Consider the following 6,608-nt stretch of genomic DNA (forward strand, 5'->3'; position numbering starts at 1 on the left):
CTCACCTCTTGGAGACCTCCTCCTCGCTCCTCCAGTGAAAATTTATTCCGTTGTTATACTTCCTCTGTACTCATCCGTATGCACAAGCCGGCATGTTTGAAAATATTTTTTTGAGAATCCTTTCTACGGTCCCCACTCCACCTACTCCAGGCCTCCTCCCCGCTCCCCCATCCCCCGAGTCGCACTGTCCTAGCACGTACCTAAACGCAGGCAGCCACTCTGGTTGTCTAATCTATTCTTCGGGGCCCGGGCAGGAAAGATCTCCAGTCTTTCCTGCCTGCTGCCAGCACCGACCCTCCACTCATGCCGCATTGTCCTTAAAATGGCTGCTGAGATTTACAAGGGCGGTCTTGCGAGACTTGAAGTCTCGCGAGGCTGCCGCTAGAAGTCTCGGCAGTCATTTTTAAAGAAATGAGGCAGTGGAGGGGCGGCGCTGGCAGCGAGCAGGAAAGACTGGGGATCTTTCCTACCCGGGCCCCAAAGAATCCATTAGACCACCAGTGTGGCTGCCTTAAAGGGGGGGGGGGGGAGGCACTGCGAAATGGCTTGCCCTGCCTCAACAACAGGCTCACAAGATGTCAGAAAAATTAATAATCGGCTCTTGCGAGCCAGTACGAGCCGGCTCCAGCACACCACTGCTTACAGTTGTCTAAAAATTGATAGGTTACAATTTTCATTCTCTTAGTTACCAGGTTACAGTATGGTTTACATTTCAGGTGACAGGGTTAGTTCAGTTCTGTCCATTTTCGTGAGTGTGGGATGTTTCCTTCGGTCTGCTTCACTATGTGGGGTCTTCAGAAAATAATTTTCTGCATAAGTGGGCTTTCAGATGTTTTTGAAATAGTAGGTAATTGTTCATGAACTTTAAGTCTTTTGGTAGTGCATTCCAGAATTTGGTGCAGACAAATGAGAAGCTGGTAGCGTATGTAGATTTGTATTTTAAGCTTTGACATCTAGGAAGTGGAGGGTTAGGTAGGATCTCTTGCCCCTGGTTATGTGGCAGATCGGTAGGTCTATTAGGCTGGTCATATAACTTGGCAAGAGGTTGAAGATTATTCTGTTGACCAGGGAACAGATCTTGTAGGCTATGCGTGCTTTGATAGATAGCCAGTGTAATTTTGGGAGAAGAGGTCTAGTGCTTTTGAATTTTTTTTTTCCAAATATGAGTCTTGCTGCTGTATTTTGAGCTGTTTGTAATTTCTTTAAGATTTGTTCCTTACGTCCTGCGTAAATTCCATTGCAGTAGTCAGTGTGGGCAAGTACCATGGATTGGACAAGGTTTCGGAATACAGTTCATGGAAAATAGTGTTTTATATGTTTGAGTTTCCACATTGTGTGGAACATTTTCTTTGTAGGGTCTGCTGCCTGGTAGTCAAGGAATAGGTTGCGATCTATAGTGATTACAATAAGGATGCAAAAGGAATTTTTTTTAAACTTTTGAGGCAAAAATAAAAATTGGGAGATGTGGAGAGCACTGTAGGGGGAGTGATTAAATGTTGAGAGCACTATTAGGGGGGGGGGGGTCATCAGATGTTGGGAGCACTGTGTGTAGGGAAATCGCTTGCTATAGGCACTTTTTTTTGGGGGGGGGAGGAGTGACTGAAAGGGGAGAAAGAGTGCTGCGGATTGACATTAATAGTACAGCTGCACTTGAGGTGTTGGTAAGTTTGGCTGTGCTATCGGCAGTCATGACAGCTAGTTTACAGTAGTACTGACTGAACCTTGTGCTAGCTGTCACAGCCAACCACATCTCTGCCCACTCATATCATACCCAGATCCTACTCACTCCCATATTAGACGGCTAACACAGGATTTTTTGCCGCAGTGACTGCCTTTTTAACGCAGAAGACAGTAGCATGGGCATGATCTATTGTCTACTGAATGGTAAACCCTGCGTTAGTAAAGGGCCCCCAAGGGGACCATCACATCTGTAACTAGGATCAAACTACCTAAGGTACAGTTTAGGAGCCAGACTGTAAGTGTCCATCTTTCAGACATATTAATGTTAGTTGCTACAGTGTTACAAGGAGAGTACCCAGAGGATATTCATGCATTCTCACAAGGAGAAAAGGTTACAAGAGAAAGAGACTTTGTAAATACTGTATTGCTATTGTTGTTGTCCCAATCAATGGGGGGGGGGGGTGTATGGGGGGCCTGGGTCCCCTCACTTTGGGCTCAAGCCCCCTCCCAAAATTCTGGCACTATCTGCTGCTATAGATGGCAGGGATCTCTCCAAGTCCCACCAGCTAAACAGGTCCATCCCAGCACATGCTTGATTTTCGCAAAACTGGCCACATGTGTGGAAAGGGGGGCAGTGTGGCAGAAGCAGCAGCCCATAAAAAGAGCTGCCGACAGGCAGCCAGTGGAGGACTTTGGCTGGCAGAGCTTGGGAATCCCCATCAGCAGCCGCAGGTACTTGGTGGTCTGGAGGGAGGGGGCTGGTGAGTATGGCAAGGAGGGCTGAAAGCGGGGCAGGGCAAAATTTTGTGCCCCCCTAAACTGAAGTTCTGGCTATGTGACTGGTCCCAGTTATTTACCAAGCAAACTTGTTGGTTCAGAGCACCAATACCAAAGTGGTCTGAATTATTCAGGTGTATGGAGAGTGCAGAGTGTGTGGACTAACTGCCTACTTCATCCATCCCCGGTCCCAAACCTAATAAATTCTTTATGTAAGAGATCCCCATCATACACTGGATCCCCTCATACTAATATGAAAGGGACTCTGTGCAGGTTACCCTCTGCCCACGCTCAAGATTTAACATGCTAAGAACCTGTGAAAAAGCTCTGTGATCCTCTCCTTATTCAACATTTGGACCAAGGAGGTTCAATAAACAGGAGTGGAAGTGAGCCTATCTAGTTCATTGTAAGCAAGGAAGTCAATTAGGACACTCTGAGTTTCCCCTTCCCAGCGCAGTCGTCATCCCCGTTTACTCAAAACAAAGCAAGCAAACCTATGAGCTACTGCATCCACATTGTTATTTTCTTTATTGTTGGTCCATCTGTAACAAGTCTAAAGCTGTTTCAGTTGGATAGGCAGCGCCTTAAAAGGTGGAGGACCAAAGGTTTTTTCGTTTGCTTTTTTACTTACTGGACTGCTTTTTAATTTATTTGAAAGCTTCCCATATGTAGATATAAATATCATGAAATAACAATTGAATATAGCTAAAACAGGTTTAAAATTATTATAGGTGGTAGAAACAGCAATTTTAAACCCTGTATTTTATGCTAATTGTTCTACACTAAGAACTAAATAAATACACTGTATACAATACAGATGGCCAAATTTCAGTGAGGATATCCTGTTTCCTGATGGGTTCATCTTAAATGTTGTTGTAATCTGCCTTGGGAAACCTGGTGTTATAAAGATGATGGAATATATTGAAATTAAATGGAAGTAGAATTAACTCTCCTTTCATTGGGGCACATGTAATCACATCTTCATCTGTTTTGTAGAACTTTACCTTTTAGATACACAAATGGATTATTCTGTTGCTTGAGCATGTTTCAGGGGCAAGTGGTTTATAAGTCAAAATAACAAAACTATTTTCTGTCAAACAGATCTCCCGTTTGTGGAAACTTAACTAAATGGGCTATAAGCCCCTAATGCAGTCCATGGTTTTCTTATATTTTGTTCTTGTGATGGCTCATATTGTGCCAAAACTGGAAATACAGTGAGACAGAATAATAGAATTCAGTAACATCTAAAACTTATTTTTTATGTTTTAATCATCTTTAATAAAAGCAAAACATGTTGGTTGATAAGCTTCATACAGAACAAGAAAAAATAGTAAACCATCCAACATGGCAGAATAAAAACTTTTACTTTTACCCTAAGAACCCTTCCCCTCCCTCCCTATAAGCCCACCTGACTGTTTCCACCCGCCAAAATAACACGACAGATGTACAGATCAGTAGGACTCAAAGCATTTCATAACAAGTAAAGTCATAAACAACACAGTTTATACCAAATTGTTTAACCACACTTTGGTTTTGCCTTCGGGTTTAACATGCAATACCATGTGAGTGTAAGGTCTAGATAAAAAAAAATGTAAACAATCTATGTTTAAGGCATATGCCCTAAATTTGTAATACTTGGTAGCAATAATTAAACAGTGATGGAATATTCACATAGCAGGCAGCCAACAGATTTATTTTCCACTGAAAATAATCAACTTTGTATAAGCTTGGCAACTAATACTGTGCTGCTTGCTATTTTGTATTTTGGTGGTGTATTGTTTGCCTGCATAATAAAATTGCACTTGCAAATATTTTTCTGATACGGCTTTAATTAACAAAACCTACCATATGAGGCTGACACAGTCGTATAATTAACATTTTAATTTTATTTGTATTTGGGTAATGACTGAGAAAAAATGCTGTTAAAAATTATATTACAAAGCATGAAGTTGACTTGGTTAACTTTTGCTGTATATCAACCAGTAGTAAATAATAGTAATAAACAATATGAAATGCATTTTTATAATATACCACTGCATTCTTCAAAACAGAAGCAAGTTCCTACAAACCACCTTTCTCTTTTGATCTAGGCACAGGGAAAAAAAAAAACCTTTCAAATGCTCCCTGGTTTCAACCCCAGGGATCTCCACTCTCCCCGACCCTCTTCAACCTAATGATGACACCCCTAGCCAAGATATTATCCAATCAAGGCCTCAATCCATACATATATGCAGATGATGTAACGATCTACATCCCATTCAAACACAATTTATTGGAAATTATGGATGTTATAAACCACAGCTTCCAAATTATGCATTCGTGGGCGAATGCTTTTCAATTGAGGCTTAATGCTGAAAAAACATAGTGTCTTAAACTTACATCTCAATATAACACAAACAAATTCACCTCCATTACCACTCCAAACTTTTCCCTTCCTGTCTCAGACACTCTGAAGATTCTTGGAGTAACCATTGATCGTAATCTCACACTTGAATGCCATGTTAAGAGTACAACTAGGAAGATGTTTCAGTCAATGTGGAAACTCAGAAGAATAAAACCTTTCTTCCCAAGAAGCATTTTTCGTAACTTGGTTCAATCAATGGTGTTGAGTCATCTAGATTACTGCAATGCGCTATATGTTGGCAGTAAAGAGCATATCATCAAGAAACTTCAGACAGCCCAGAACACTGCAGCTAGACTCATTTTTGGAAAGTCAAAATACGAAAGTGCAAAACCCCTAAGCGAGAAACTCCATTGGTTCCCAGTTAAGGAATGTTCTGTGTTCAAAGTTTGCACTTTGGTTCATAAAGTTATTCATGGAAATGCTCCAGCATACATGCCAGACCTTATTGAATTACCACCTAGGAATGCTAAAAGATCAGCACACACATTCTTGGGACTTCACTTCCCTAGCTGTAAAGGTCTAAAATACAAACTAGTACATGCCTCCTGCTTTTCTTACATTGGCACACAGTTGTGGAATGCATTACCACTTGATCTGAAAAATATTCATGACCTTATCAACTTTTGAAAATCATTAAATACTTTCCTTTTTAACAAGACTTACCATAATAATAAATAATAGGATCTCTAGCACATCACTATTTATTTGATAACTATTTCCTGATTTATTGAATTGATTATATCCATTATGTTACACTTGTTCTGTATGTAACCAATTGTTTATCTACTCTTGATTGGCGCTTGTTATGATGTATTAGTGTAAGCCACATTGAGTCTGCAAATAGGTGGGAAAATGTGGGATACAAATGCAACAAATAAAATAAATAAACCTAATACATGTTAAACGTGGGATATGAATGTCATAGATAGATAGATAGATAGATAGATAGATAGATAGATAGATAGATAGATAGATAGATAGCAGGTGAGGGGAAGAGGGGTTGGTGGTTGGGAGGCTAGGATAGGGGAGGGCAGACTTATACGGTCTGTGCCCTAAAATTCAAGGTAAGGTATACACATATAAGTTTGTCTTGGGCAGACTGGATGGACCATGCAGGTCTTTTTCTGCCGTCATCTACTATGTTACTATGTAACTCTGAATGTTAAGCACCTGATTCTCATAACAGACTGTTTTAGCAGCCGTTACCAGGAGAAAAAACTCTTTGCACGAATATAACACTGTGCTAGGGTGTCCCTGTAACAAACCAGCCCCTCCAACTCCAGCCCCTCCAACTGACCACTGATTAAGATTTATAACAAATTAGTACTCTACGTATCAAAAGTTATCCAGTTTTTATGCTTCCTCTGTATACATCCGTATGCTGCACAAGCTGGCATGTTTGATAATATAAGTGAGATTAAATAAAAATGCTACCAACAATAAAGAACGACAACGTAGATGCAGCACCTCACACGTTTGTTTGTTTTGTTTTGCGTATACGGGGATGACGGCTGCGCAGTGAGCAGGGAAAGGGAAAACTCAGATCGATCTAATTGGTTTCAGCGTTTTGACGTCACTCCATCTCCTGTCTATTAAACCTCCTTGGTTTGGACCAAACACGTACAAGTAAATCAACCAATAGAACGCCTGGAAGCCATATCAGATGTGAGGCAGGAAAAGCGAAGGACCGACGGTTGCTGGCTTGTTCAGGGCTGGACGAGGATGTGGCAGTGACAGGGCGCCGGCA

The sequence above is a fragment of the Microcaecilia unicolor genome, chromosome 3, assembly GCF_901765095.1.
Source record: "Microcaecilia unicolor chromosome 3, aMicUni1.1, whole genome shotgun sequence".
Classification (NCBI taxonomy): Eukaryota; Metazoa; Chordata; class Amphibia; order Gymnophiona; family Siphonopidae; genus Microcaecilia; species Microcaecilia unicolor.